Raw genomic sequence first — 15831 nt, forward strand, 5'->3', positions numbered from 1 at the left:
CCTATTAGTTTTCTTGATTGTTTCCTTTGCCTTGCAGAAGCTTTTTATCTTGATGAAGTCCCAAGGGTTCAGTTTTGCTTTAATTTCCCTTGCCTTTGGGGATGTGTCAAGTAGGAGATTGCTGCGGTGGAGGTCTAGGAGGTTTTAGATATTCTTGATAGGTGTATGGTGATATCTCATTGTGATTTTGATTCACAACTTCCTTGATGATTAGCTATGTTGAATAACTTTCCACATGTCTGCAGCCCATCTATATGTCTTCTTTGGGAAAACGTCCATTTATGTCTTTTTATTATTCTTATTCAGATTATTTGCTTTTTGGTATTTCATTGTATGAGTTCTTTATATGTTTAGATATTAACCCCTTATCAGATATATCATTTGCGAATATATTCTCCCATTCAGTGGATTGCCTTTTCGTTTTCTTAATAGTTTCCTTTGCTGTGCAAAATCTTTTTATTTTTGTGTTGTCTCAATAGCTGGTTTTTGCTTTTGTTTCCCTCCCTGAGACATATAAAATGCTGCTAAAGCTGATGTAAAAAAATTACTGCCTATGTTTCTTTCTAGGAAGTATATGGTTTCAGGTCTTATATTAGGTCTTTAATCCATTTTGAGTTTATTTTTGTGTATGGTATAAGAAAGTGGTCTGGTTTCATTCTTTTGCATGTAGCTGTCTAGTTTTCCCAGCACCATTTATTTTCCCCACTGTATATTCTCCTTTGTCAAGGATTAATTGACCATGTAAGTATGGGGTTATTTATGGGCTCTCTCTTCTGTTCCATGGATCTAGGTGTCCAGTATCATACTGTGCCAGCATCATACTGTTTTGATTACTGTAACTTTATAACAGTATACTTGAAATCTGGGATTGTAATACCTCAAGTATTATTCTTTCTCGAGATTGCTTTGGCTATTTGGGATCTTTTGTGGTTCTATACAAATTTTAGCATTATTTGTTCTAGTTTTGTGAAAAATGTTGTTGGTATTTTTATTGGGCTTGCATTGAATCTATAGATTGCTTTGGGTAGAATGGACATGTTAACAATATTAATTCTTCCAATTCCATGAGCATGGAATATCTCACCATTTGTCTGTGTCATCTTCAATGTCTTTCATCAATAGTTTATAGTTTTCAGAGTACAGGTCTTTTACCAACTTAGTTAAGTTTATTCCCAGGTATCTTATTCTTTTTAGTGCAATTGTATATGGAATTGTTTTCTTTTTTTTTAATTTTTTTAATGATTTTTTTTTTATTTTTGATACAGAGAGAGACAGAGCATGAGAGGGGGAGGGGCAGAGAGAGAGAAGGAGACACAGAACCGGAAGCAGGTTCCAGGCTCTGAGCTAGCTGTCAGCACAGAGCCTGACGCGGGGCTCGAACCCATGAACGTGAGATTTGACATGAGCTGAAGTTGGAGGCTTAACCAACTGAGCCACCCAGGCGCCCCTGGAATTGTTTTCTTAATTTCTCTTTCCACTACTTTATTATTCGTGCATAGAAACACAACTGACCTCTGTATTAATTTGTTAATCCAGAATTGGAATTTGGAATTCTTTTATTTTTCTTGTGTGATTGCTATGGCAAGAACTTCTAGTACTACATGGAATACAAATGGTGAAAATGGACATCCTTGTCTTGTTCCTAATCTTCAAAAAAAAAAATCTCTCAATTTTTTAGCATTAAGTATGAGATTAGTTGTAAGTATTTCATATATGCCCTTTGTTATATTAAGGTATGTTCCCTCTAAACCCACTTTCTAATTCTTCCTTTCTTGCCCTTTGTTCAGAGTTCTGAAATTCAGGAACTTCCTGGATTGAAACATGCAACTGTTTCTTTTTCTCTAAATGGTAAAAATAAAACTGAAAAAGTTTCCGAGGGAAAAAGTCAATTACATTTTAGTCTTGGGATAAGAAGTAAATAATGGGCATAGCCATAGTACCTTTTCTGAAAACCTCTGAAGTAATTACACTTATACTCAGTAAATATTCTTATTTTGTGGGGGAATAAAGGCCCAAGGAAGACAGCGATAAAATTAATCACAGTGAGGACTTGGCTTTAGTACTAAACTAAATCCTACAGAAACCAATTATTTAGTTCTTCAACAAAAGACCAGATGGGCAGGAGAGTACATATGCACCATGCACTCACTAAACATTGAGTATCACAGTTTATAAGCCAAAGATAGTTCTATTAAAAAACAGTTTTATTTTCCCTTAATATCATCTGTAAGGCAATACCTGGTAAAATTATTCAAGTAAATGACAATTTGATAAATAGTAATTCCCAGTAGTAAACAGTGGTGACATTTCCTCACTACAAGAATATTTTCTTTGACAGAGGAGATTAACTGAATCAGAAATCTACTGACACTGAAAGCACACAACCAAATTCTCTGTCATAGCACTTATCACATTGTGTTAGAGTTGCTTAATATCTTTACTTCAACTTTTGTAGATGGTATAATATTTGCTTTTATCCCCAATGCCCTTTGCAGGGATTAACATATAATAGGCCCTCAAGTAATGTTTTCTTGGATTCAACTAAATGTCCCTTTTAAGGCCATTTTGCTCAATGATTTAATAAGGAATAGTAGACTGAACATACTGGTTCTACTCTTTCCTGGCTGGGTCTTTTTTTTTTTTTTAAATAAAGGAGGGTCTGACCCAGGAAGTATTATGTTCTTTTAGGTCAAACATTTTAATGTCATTTCAGGAAAAAAGTAGGAGTCCTGGGCCAGGTGGACAGCCTTAAGCGTCCTGTCAATGACCCTATTTTAGCACTCCCAATGGGGAACAAAATTAATTATTTTACATTTGTCAAAAAATAAAAATATAAATCTATTTAAACTGAGAATACCCATATAAAAAGGAAAAATATTGTGAGCCACAAACTTAGGTTTTAACAAGGATTTCAAGACAGCTCTCTAATACTTCCAAGTCTTCTATGGAAAATATAAGATGAGAATATAAGATAATAATTTCCTCCAAAGTATACATGTAGAAATTGACACAGAAACACCATTTATTTGGGTCATGATTGAAACTGTTGGCCCATTTAACCAGATAATTCATTTGAGTTTGTCTGGTTTCCCATAGTCTAAGACACCAGGACACACAAGACCCCAGGTTGAAAAGAATGTTTTTCAGCAGATTTTTGATTCCGAGGATCACTGATTCAGTGATCCTTCTACGACATTATCTCAATACTGAAGAGAACAATAATGAGTCTGACAGTTTTATGTAACTCATCTTCTTCCATCCTTTCCACCCAGCAAGTAACATAACTAACCTGTCTTATGAGCAAAGAAGAAACACAACCTTGAGTCATGAGTAGGTCCAGGAGCAGACACAGAGAGGCCACTAAGTGGCCCTGTCACATCCAACAGGCAAATCCATTCCAAATGACCCTCAGTGCATAGACCAGGAATTCCGACACTATTCCCCTATCTAAAACATATGCCTATGGGAGCGCAAATATTCTTAGGAATGATAACAACTATAAAATCGTGTTTGATTTGATTCTATTTTCTGGCTTCCTGCTCTATGATGTTTGTACCAAATCAACCATGGCCTTTTATAGGGGAAAAAGATGTCTGCAAGATTGATGACTTCCTTATCTCACTGCCCTTTCTATGCTGAAATTAATAAGAAAAGAAACTTTAAGTCATTAAAATTCTTCATGCAAGCACAGTCTCTTCCTGCTCTCTACTTCACACACTTTATCGCCTGTGAACGACTGTGAACTTATAAGTTCCCAATCTAACCTCCTCAGGAAAGCCAATACCACTGTCTACAGCATGGAAACTTCCCTCTCTCTTTAGGCATTTTACACAGTTCTGAGGATGCAACAAATCTCATTTAGGAGCAGCACACTGTCACCCATGTATTAACCTGTCACCCTGAGTAATAAAGTTCGCAAACTCCATTTCATTTTTGTCTTCACCGTGTTGCCTGATAATATAAAAAGGTGTCACATCCCTTTGATTTGTAGCTTATGTGTTTGTGAAACAGCCTCTCTACAAACAGCCTGACAAAGTCAAGGAAGCTGTATGACTTTTATTTTTTTTTAATCCCCAGGTCTATTTCCCAGTAAATATTCATGTGCATAAACATAAAAGTGTTCAATGAGGTGCAATCTTGGTAATTGCACAAATAGGAATAAGTCAAAGCATGACTATTCTAAGCGGGGTAGGATTTCGAGCTTCACTGCCTGTATTAAAAGCAGTGACCCCAAATTACATAGGGAGGCATAGCATTTGCAGACCTTTCAATTATTAAGTAAGATATCAAAAAATGCCACATTGGTCATATATAATTGAAAAATGGCTATCTACTCTTCCACAGCTTTCCTTAATTTAGGTGTCTTTTGTGATAATCAAAACATATTTATACTTGTTCCATTTTAACAACTTGTTTCCTAATGAACATATCTGTGGTTCATTCTGACAGACACTTCGCTAACAGTCATTCTTTTACCACCATTATATAGGGAGAAAAGAATAGCAATCAATCACAGATGCCGTTTGGATTTCTAGCAACCATGTTTCCAGATAAATAATGGAGACTCTTTGTTGTGCATGTACGTTTAGATCATCAGCCAGTCTCCTTGTCACTCATCATCTTAAATCTACATGGGGATGCCACAGCCTCTACCAAAGATATGATAACATCCAACACTTCTCTGAAATAAAATAATCATAAATAATGTTTTGTCTATAATTCAAAGCCTCACAGGCTTCTAAAGTTCACCAATCATGGCTGACTTCAGGTTAAGAATCTCTGCTCTAGGGTTATACCGATGCTAGATTTTAAGCCATCATTAGGGCAGCAGTGTGGGGAGTGGGTTAGGATAAGCCAAGAGAGACTGCAATGAAGGTGTAGAGGGTATGTGCCATTTTCATCAGAACCAGTGAGCAGTGAGGGTGGTTTGAACAAGATGCAGGAAATAGAAAGTAAGAAAACTAGGAAACAATCAACAAAACATGAAGACTGAAAAGGTTTTCTTTTTTAGATCTATGTGGAAAGAAATATTTTTAAATCCTTAATCCTTAGTAACATCTGACAGCAAACAAGCAAACAAACAAATGAAAACATCAAGTGGAAACTTGGTCTTTGAAAAATGTTAAGGTACTTATTGCTGTTTTTATTTTACATGAAACTCTCTGCAAACTAGTAAAAAGAGATACCTGCACAGAATTTTTTTAGGTAGTTTGATTAGGTAGTTTGGCTCCGTGTTTTCCAGAACTCCTAAAGAAGGCTAGCTTCCAGTTCCTCCCTAGGCTGTGCTCTGCAGAGGTAGTAGTGCCAACAACACACTCTATTGTATTTATCGTGACTAGAAAGCACCAATTCAAAGGAAAGTCTACACATAAATAGGTTAGATCCATAGGTTTCCCACCCACCCCCCCCAGCCTGGTGGTTATCCCCACCATCACCCTCTACCACCCTCCCTAAAAGATGAAGAGGCTTATTCTCTGGAGAAATCAAACCTGAAGGCTTTGACATAACTAGGGGGTAGGAGGTGGCAACATGGAGCAGACAACAGGTACAAGAATGAAGTTCCACAATGAATACTAATCCCCAGCAGCCTCTTTCTCCCTGTACATTAGAGGATTCCTTCCCAGGGGGAAAATAAATAAATAAATAAATAAATAAATAAATAAATAAATAAATAAAACAAAAAACCAATAGTCCCAAAGAGAAGACACCACAGATCTGAAGGCTCCTAATTAAACAGCTGAGTCATCTCAGAATAAGTCATCAGCAGCTAAGCCTCTCTGACCCAAAGCTTTCAGTCAACTTGCTATTGCCTCACTCTTAATGTGAATAAACGGCCAAGGACAACTATAAAGGAAATAGAGACAATGCAAGATACAATAAAGTGTTTTAAAAAACTTATCAACATTTTCTGAGAAATGAGTTATATTAATAACAAAAAACAGAGTGCCATTGAAAAGGAACAATGGGAGACAAGAAGTGCTTTAAAATAAAAATAGGATAGGGCACCTGGTTGGCTCAATTGGTTGAGGTCACAATCTCATGATTTGTGAGTTCGAGCCCTACATTGAGCTCGCTGCTGTCAGCGAGTAGTAGCCTGCTTCGGATGCTCTGTACCCCACTCTCCATGTCCCTCCCCTACTCACACTCTCTCAAAAATAAGACATTTAAAAAATAGGATAGCTAAAATGTAAAACAAATCAATGAAAAAAAAGATTCTGTTTTTTGTATCAATTAGTATGCCTGTTTTGGTTGTGTTTGGTAACTAAGAAACTAAATACCTGTGGGATAATAAAAATGCACACAATTGTCTCTGCCTCTTACTCTAGCCACAGAGCTCCTAATACCCTTGTAATTTCCTGGGACAGGAGTACTAGGAGCACCTGCTTTTCTAATATTTGGTCTTTGATATCAGTTCCTGACCCAGGGTTCATAAAAGCCTTTAATTTCCTGGGTGATACAAATGTCTTTTGTTCTGAGGAGATTCTGGATGGCTCCCGGATGGGAGCTGGTCACTGGAAAAATCACACCATGACTAGAAGCTTAGAACTTTCATCCCTAGCCCCTCACCTTCTAGTCATGGAGTTGATAACTGATGATGCCTACATGATGAAGCCTCCATAAAAATTTCAATAATATGAGATTCAGACAGTTTTCTCGTTGGTGAACACGGCGATATACCAGGGAAGTACACTCCAACTCCACAAGGACAGAAACTAATGTGCTTGGGAATCTCCCAGATCTACTCTGGCAAATTATTCCAACCTGGGAAGGAGGTTATGGGAACCTCTCGTTTACAGCCTATGGGTCAGAAGCACAGGTGACAACCTGAACTCGCACTTGGCATCTGAAGAGGGGTGGGAACAGTCTTATGGGACTAAGAGATATGATGCTATCTCCAGGTAGATAGGGTCAGAATTCAGTCCTGTGGGGCACCCTGATGGTATCATAAAAAATTGCTTGGTGGGGGAAAAAAAAACATATTTTGGAAAGAGAAGTGTGCTGAGTGTGGTAGTCATATGAGAGTAAAGGAAAAACACAGCAGGTAGACTCAGGGTTTTTCTAAGTAACACCCCACTTCATCCATCTCTGTCAGCTGCACATTTCATATGTTATAGGAAGAGAGTCTCAGGACAACAGGTTGTATATCCATAGTTTTGATCTCTACTTCTCAGTCTCATGTGCCAAGTGAAATTCTTAAGAAAATATTCTATAATTAATTCCACATGCTTGCCTCAACAGTTGGATTGTAAACTTCTGGAAAACAGAAGCCAAACTTCCTTGGGTTATACCTAGCATTTTATAGCACCCAGTGCATTTTTGAGGCATAATTGGATGTTCTAAGAAATCCTTTTTTTTGAAATTATGCTGAAGTACCCCAAATATCTCTAAATCTTTTAGGACAAAAGAAACAGGGGAGAGTTGTTCAACTGAGTATTAAACATAATGGTGGTGGCTCTAGTAAGAGAACAAGAAAAACTTATCCCTACTTTTGAGTTAAATAATGACAGTGAACTAAGTGAAAAAAGTAATTCATTTTATTTCAAGGTGAAAACAAGGAAACCATTTGACCAATTTAATCAGCAAAGTATTTATGATATTCACCAGATAAGGCATTAAGATAGATGCCCTGAGTTTTTTCTAATACAGTACAATGAACTAACATGTACTGAACACTATGCTAGATGTTTCTGAGATAGAGAGGCAGAGATAAATAAAACAAAGTGTCTCTCTTCAAAAAGCACCAAACCTAGCAGGACCAGATTAGAGTACAGTATGGTAATCCTTTTCCTTGGAGGATATATGGATACATTTCAGACTGGAGGGTAAACTGAGTTGGACTCAGATCTTAGAGGAAGTCAATGTAAGCACTCTTGAAGAACAAATAAGGAAAACTAAAGAGAAAGCAATATTCTGAGCTACAATAATAAATCATCCCTATTTGCCTGGGAATGAGGGGCTGCCCAGGAAAGAGGATACTTTAGGGCTAAAAGCAGGTAAATCATGGACACTCTGGGACAGTTGATGATCCTATTAGAAGCAGAAGAAACAACCTCAATGGAAAGTGAAAGAAAATATAGATAATTAGAAACCTAAAGAATTCCAGAGTTCTGGAGCATACATAAAGGACACAAGCAGTAAACAAAAATGTAGGGAGCTAATCTCTCTAAAGGCACTATGTGCCATACAAAGGAATTTGGAGTATAATTTTAAGTCCATGGAGACCATTGATAGCTTTTGCTGAAAGAACCGAAATGTTCTAATTTGTCTTTGGAACAATCATTTGACTTCCTGAGGAAGATAAATTAGAAAACTAAGACAAGGGGAAGTGAACTGGCTAAGAAGTTGCTGTATCAATTCATGAAGGGGAAAAAAAATGAAAACAAATATGGAAGCTTTACCAAAAATATAGAGAGAGAGATAAATTCCAGAGATATCTGGACAATTGAAACAATAGGATTTAAACACTTATGAAAGACCAATAATGACTCCCATGTTACTGGTTTAACAACTCAACAAATGAAAGTTTCATTCATCAAGAATGGAAATAAAAAAGAGAACAGACGTTAAGGTGGAAACACTTGGGGAGGGGAAGATCATGAATTCTGCATGATTTGTTGAATGTAGGAGTCCCATAGAGTATCCTAGTCAAAGCAGTAGCAGGTGAATATTTTCAATATAGTTCTTGTACCCATGACTGAGCTTTAATACAGAGACAAAGAGAAATCCTAAGCTACAGTGTATCAAGGAACAAGGGAGGGAAGAGTTTTAAGAAGAAAATGATAGGTCAGTTTCAAAAGCTACAGAAAGATCACGGTAAGTGCGAAATGTGTTATATCTTGGTGATTTGGAGCAAATTAAAGACCTTTTCCAGAGCAGGCTTGGCAGGGAGATTGGTGACTAAAACTTTACAACAGTGAATAAAAATGTCAGAGAGCAAGGAAATAAATTATAGGCTAATCTTTCAAGAAGCTTGGCTAAAATAATACAACATTTGGCTCCTGCCTCAAAAAAGTGGCATTCTGTTAGAAATTAAGAGTCATCTAGACTCTGCCAAAAAACTCAGCATTTTTAGGCATCCCTCAACACTCTATCATACCTGTGGCTGTAAAATTCTACAATCAATAAAATGTGTTTAATGACAGACTCCCCTCTCAAAAAACATCAATTTTTGCATCACATTCATATAGATTATAAACCAAGGTTATGGTTAGTTCAAGCTTCAACTCTAAGAAAAAACTAGCATTGCTTATGGTATATCTTAAGCAGTGATAAGTGGTTCTACTACTGAAAACAGTCCATGAACAATTCTAGAGGCAAAAAATGAATTTTCCAAGTGATTTATGCAGCTTAAGGTCCTAAATGAGGTACAGTACAACACTTCTTTGGAGTCCTAGTCAAAAAACAAACTGGAATCTGTAAAAATTGAAACAATTGCTCTTCATTTCTAGAGATGTCAGCTCCAAAAATCTCAAATGAGATTTTTCTCCAACCTAAGTCACCAGAATTATACTTTTGGTAAACTGACCCCAAATCTGCCCTATCAGATTATAGAAGTCTGAATAGGCTCTGATGTGCTGTGATAACAAACAACCCCAAATTTTCAATGACTTAAACTTAAGAAAGATAGATTTCTTACTTACACTACATGTCCGTAACAGGTCAGCGGGGTGCTCCGCTCTTCATAGCCCTTTAGAAACGCAGACTCACAGAACAACCACCATTTCAAACATCACAGAGCAAAAAGTCTTGCAGTCAGCCAGAATAACAAATGTCATCCTTGCTCATAAATATTTGTCTAGAACTAGTCACGTGGTCCAAACCACATAAAAGGACCATGGAATTAGGGAATTCAATATTACCATGCACCCAAAAGCTGAAGAGACAGACACATTGGCAGAATTTTGTTAATGATTATCACACATTATACTGATTAGACCCATATCTTCCCCAAATGTGTAAACACACACAAAAATACACACATAAAAATGTGTGTGTATATGTATTAACGAGACATGTACGCTATAGCTTCCAGGTTTTAAGAGTCTTGAGTGAGGACCACCTTTGAGTATTATTTCTATGTCACCACACTAACATCTTATTTTACTTATCTACTCAAATGTCCTAATCTAACCAGAAACTCTCAAGACATCCAAGGCAGAGTTTTAAATATTACTCTAAATGGGGTTAGTTGCACACACAAAAAGAATAATGACACCCAAGGAGACATCACATCTTTTTAAAGTATGTAACAGGAAAATAAAATTATTTTCTGTAATTGGATAATTGGATACTATCCTGTTGGGGAGATGCAATTTCTACATTTCACTGACAAGAGCACCCTTCTTTAATAAAGGGATAATCAGAATTTATTTTTCACTTGGGAAGACAGAATGAGAAAGGGAATGTTTTCATGGACTCCAACTGCCACAAGCCTTCTCCCTGAACAATTCCCTCTAGCTGTATTTTTAATTGATTGGCTCCTTTCCAGACATTTTTACATTATGCAGTGAAGCAGGAGAAGAAATGCAACGTTTTGACCTTGACCTTATAATAAGAATTTCTTTACAAGTTTTTTTCCTAAGTTTGTTGCTTCCCAAAGCCAAGCAAGCTTTCTATTGCTGCTATGAGGTATTTCTTCAGTAAATTCAGAATTGTTAGCAGTCTACAAATTAATGATGACATAAAATTATTAATAGCACATTCAGAAATTTTGTTTGTATATTCATTCCAATAATGTTTGTTAAAACATTTTTCCATGAAACTGCTTCCAATCTCTCTTGTTCAGTCATTCTTGTTGTATCATCTCATTCACAATGATTTTTGCAACAACTTATCCCACTGATAGTTCTATGATAACATTGGTTTCTTCTTACTAATTTATTCAGAGCCAATGAATATGAAACAATTCTCTTCCTAAAGCAAAATCCTGCCTTTTAGAACAAACCTTCTTTTTGTGTGTGTTTTTTATTTTCTAAACCAGGACATTTCTCTGAGCATCTCAAGGGAACAAGTTTCTAGAGTCAATCCTCCCTCTCTTTGAACTTGTAAACTGAATCAGTTCTCCCCTTAGCTGCCCATTTGGTACTAAGTGTCTGTGGTTCTTGCATTCTTGTAGATTGAGGGGTAGTCTAAATTTGTATAAATTCCTCAAGCTAACATTGGGTACATGATTTGATCAGGTAGCTCTTCTTAAGGGTAGACTTATTTTCAAATTAAAGCAAAATACCCAAAATTAATCCCTGACCCCAACATTAAAAAGTTAAATAAGGGGGCCTGGGTGGCTCAGTCAGTTAAGCCTCTGCCTCTTGTTTTCAGCTCATGTCATGATCTCATGGTTCAGGTCAGAACCCCACATCGGGCTCTGCACTGACAGTGCAGACAAGCCTGCTTGGGATTCTCTCCCTCCTCTCTCTGCCCTTCCTCTGCTTGTGCTCTGTCTGCATCTCAAAATCAATAATCCAACTTAAAAAAAAAAAAGTTTAATAGGTCTGTTACTCATGTGCATGTATTCACATAGGGTAATGCTAGTAGCCTAAACTTTAGGACCTCTCTTTTGGCCAAGGCCCAGAGAAAATCCCTAGCATTGTTGTATTCATAATAATTATTCTTCTCCTTAAAGAGGGCCCTAAAGCTGTTATTCACTTCAGGTCCCACAAAATCTGGATCTATCCTATATGTCCTATTAAAATTAGACGCAACTGCTTCTTGGTCATTGCAAGACAGATAAAAACAGTCAAAGAAAGAGGCTTTTCTCATTTTTGAAAGAATACTATGTTAAATGAACCAAATTATGGGTATGCCAATACCTGAGAATAATGTGATCAAATGAATAAACCCAAGTGTTAAAAGAGCAGAATATTTTAAAGATGTAGTTCCCATGGAAACTGGTATAACAAAAAATATTGTATACAAACCGAATTATTTATATTGCTTTTAGTGTAAATAGAGGGCAAATTCTCTCTTCTTTTTTCTACTTTTAATGTTGAATTTAAGGATTGCAAACATTCCTAGAACAGTAACCCACGGAAGGTCAAGGCCCAGACAGAACCAGCACTAATCAAAGCAGCAGGAAGAGCGTTAGTGAAATCACGGAGACAGAATTCCCACAATGAAATTCAGTGTGTCTAAGGTGGTAATCTCTAAAACAGCAGTTCATAACCTTGGAGGTCATGTCTCCCTTTGAGACTTTAATGCACACCACGGATGTTCCATCCAGAAAAATGCATATTCATATTGCATATAATTTCAGGGAGTTCTTGAACCTTAGTTGATAAGGCAATAGGACTTAGCTAAAAAACTTCTGATTTGTCATTTAGGAATTGTTGTATATTATATTTCTTGATTTCAAGAGAATAGTGTCTAGTGGCCATATCAATATTTTGGTTCTTTATATGTGAAAAACACATGTTCCCTCTAAAAACCTTTATATAACTTACTGTAAACAATTCTCACATGTGGCTATGACCTAGACTTTCAATTATTTTCTTTATTCGTTTACTTAGTTGAAAGCAATAACCTCTCTTTTATTTTTGACTATAAGAAATTAGTTCTGTAACATAAATGAGGCCGAAAGAAAGAGAACAGGGCAGGAGAGGCAGAGAACCTAACAGGATGCACACTGCCCAGAGATGGAAGGAAAAGCAATGCTGCCAAGGCCAGACTGCCTCATCAAACCTCCTTGATGTACATGTTGGGATCCCTGTGTTGAATGAGATTTTCAGAGTTTTTATGAATGCTGGAAGTGAGAAGAGATGAATAAGAAACTCAAATAATTAAACAACTTACTTCTTGGGTCAGAAGTTCATCTCCCTCCTCACTGGGCTGCAACCATCTTCCCGGTCTCATCAATGAGCACTGAAGGATTTACACCTTGGAATTAGTCCATGTTCTATCAAGAAGCATCTTAGAAAGTTTCTCCCAATGCCTGGCCCATCATGTCCACTACCCAGGTGTTTGCTTGGTTTCTATCCTGATGGAGTGCAGGGTCTTATGCGGCTGGGTGTACACTGACCTATTCTCTCACCCTGTCCTCCTGGGCCCTACTGTTCTCATGATTTTTTTAAGTGTTTTTTAATTTATTATTGAGACAGAGAGAAACAGAGCATGAATGGCGGAGGAGCAGAGAGAGAGACACACACACACAGAATCTGAAGCAGGCTCCAGGCTCTGAACTGTCAGCACAGAGCCCAACACGGGGCCTGAACTCACGAACCCTGAGATCATGACCTGAGCCAAAGCCGGACCTTTAACCAACTGAGCCACCCAGACGCCCCTTTATTATTCTTTTCCTTGATTTATTCTACAATAATTATGTTCTCTTTGTTCCTGCCATGTTGGTGACTGCCTTGCTTTGGATTCTAACTCCATTGTGTCCCCAATCCTTAAATCCCTCCTTGACTTCAGTCCACTTCTTTGTCTGACTCCCAGTGGTACTAGCATGTGGACAGTCACACTCAGTGCCATTCAAGACACCCAGGAGCACACACTCACTCAGCCTCATAAGCAGCCACACCCAGGCCCCTGCTTCCACACACTTACTCACATGCAGTCCTGCCACTTACAGTGAGCCAGCCTCACTCATGATGCTCACTCACAACATCATCCACAGCTGCCCCGCTCATTCACATCCCTGCTGACTGCCACAGCATCCTACTCATTCTCCTTCACACTCACAACTAGTCGGCCCACTGACTTCCATTCAGTCTGGCTCAGTCTCACTCAGCACCCCCCCCCCCACTAGTCAGCTCACTCAGTCACTCATTCACACACAGGCCCTCTCCCTCATAAGCTCGCAATCCTACACACTCAGGACGGAGCCGCATTCACACTCCATGCCATTCACATTCTTCATATTCACACACCCAGCCATACCCAGTCACAAAACGTTCCAGTTCAACCCAGTCACACCCAGTCCCACTCAGTCCTACTCACACCTGGTCCCACTCTATCCTACTATTTCTCAGTCGTTTGCTATCACACTCACCCAGCCTCACTGTAAGAGTCTCTCCTCTTGCACTCACACTTGCTCACCTGCAGCAACTCATGCAGACTTTCCCTGTTGTATACAAGCTGTCTTTCTCCAGGGTCCTGTAACAAAATATCATAAATCAGTGAATTAATAACAATGAACACTTACTTCTCACAGTTCTGGAAGCTGGAAGTCCAAGATCAAGATGCCAGCAGATTTGGTATTGGTGAGGGTGCTTTTCCTGGTTCAGAAAAGGTGGCTTTAAGCTGTGTCCTCACATGGTAGAAGGGTAAGGGAGCTCTCAGGAGTCTCTTTTACAAGGACCCTAATCCATTCATGAGAGACTAGCACTCCCAAAGGCACCACCTCCTAATACCATCACAGAAAGGGTTAGGTTTCAACAGATGAATTCAAGGGTGAGGGGACACACTCAGTCCACAGCACAAGTATACTCATACACTCACACCTAGTCACTGGACTCATGTTCCGAAATTCCCAACCCCCTTCACACAGGTGTTCACCCACACCAGTTACATACACACATATAACACACACATACTACCAAGCCCCACCACACACAAGTTCACATGCTGAGTCCTACCCGTTCATACTCACATGAACACCCAGGGCTGCTCTCTCACACCATCTACCCATTCTACCCTCCTTCTCTCACACTCACTCACGGCTTCATGCACTACCTTCCCTCTCCCCACCCTCACTGCCATCCATCCCCAAAGTCACTCACTCCACCAGTGGCTTGCTCAACCAAAGGGCTGCTTTACTCCATAATACTTTTTCTTCCACAAATATTTTTTCACTAAATAAGAATAAAGAATGGCACAGTAATAGTCTCCTCTTTTTTCTGTTTGTGTGTGTGTGTGTTTTTTTCTTGAACAGTATCCCTTTTCATTTAGGTGCTGAAAGAACAAGTTACCTGTCCTGAGAGAAGGAAACTTTAAGTTTTGAATGAGCTAAAAAGCTTTCTTAGGATGAAGTTGAATTCAGCTAGGAAAACAACACCCACATTGTAGTTCGAAAGAGAAAACTGAATGCAAGGAGCTGGTTCACAAAGGAGCTGGAATCACTAAAAAGCTTTCAAGGGACAGTTAGACAATTCTAGAGAGAAGAGTTTAGAAAGCCACTATCACCCTTGAGGCTGGAAAGACAATGGGAAGAAGTAATGTATTAGCCAGGGTTCTACAGAGAAACAGAACCGAAGAGGGAGGGAGAGAGGAAAGAAAGAAAAGAGATTTTAAGGAACTGGCTCATGTGATTGTAAGGGCTGGCAAGTTGGAAATTCGTAGGGCTGGCTGGCAGCCTGGAAATTCAGGTAAGATTTCATGTTGTGGCCTTGAGGTAGAATTGCTTCTTCTTTGAGCAAGAAGGACAATCTACTTAAAGTCAACTGATGGTACATGTTGATTACATCTACAAATAACTTCACAGCCAAATCTAGTGTGTGACCTAACAACTGGGCACCACAGCAGGGCCAAGCTGACATGTAAAGTTTACCATCAGAGGTAGTATTACAGGAGCTTAAGGTGGCGGGTACCCAGCAAGAGCTGTCCACAGAGAAGACACAGCCAGTGCTGGACACTGAGGCAGGCAGAAAAGAAAAATCCGCAGGTTCTCCCTCTTCTGGGGTAGACTGCTCTCCAGTCTGCTCCACTGTGTCACACTGTCCTAACCTAACTGAAACTAGTTGGCAGTAGATTTTGGAAATGCCATGTGCAAGGGTCTACACCCTCTGGCCCTTGGATCAGAGGAGAGAAAGGAAAGGTAGGAGTGGATCTAAAAGTATCAGAAAGAACTAGCATAGTAGAAGTATGAGTTCTAGGTCTGTGAAATGTTTGATTTCTAAA

The 15831-nt window shown here is 38.6% G+C and overlaps 1 long non-coding RNA gene across 1 annotated transcript in view; it reads right to left on the reverse strand.

Moving 5' to 3' along the window:
* LOC115292648 overlaps positions 1–14088 on the reverse strand; it is a 36791-nt gene extending 22703 nt beyond the window's left edge. The window contains exons 1-2 of the long non-coding RNA XR_003909076.1: positions 14032–14088; positions 12787–12855 (exon numbers count right to left, since the gene is read on the reverse strand). This is a non-coding gene — a long non-coding RNA (uncharacterized LOC115292648). The remainder of the gene's footprint in view (positions 1–12786; positions 12856–14031) is intronic.
* Between the last annotated feature and the right edge of the window lie 1743 nt (positions 14089–15831).

Source organism: Suricata suricatta, chromosome 5, assembly GCF_006229205.1.
Source record: "Suricata suricatta isolate VVHF042 chromosome 5, meerkat_22Aug2017_6uvM2_HiC, whole genome shotgun sequence".
NCBI lineage: Eukaryota > Metazoa > Chordata > Mammalia > Carnivora > Herpestidae > Suricata > Suricata suricatta.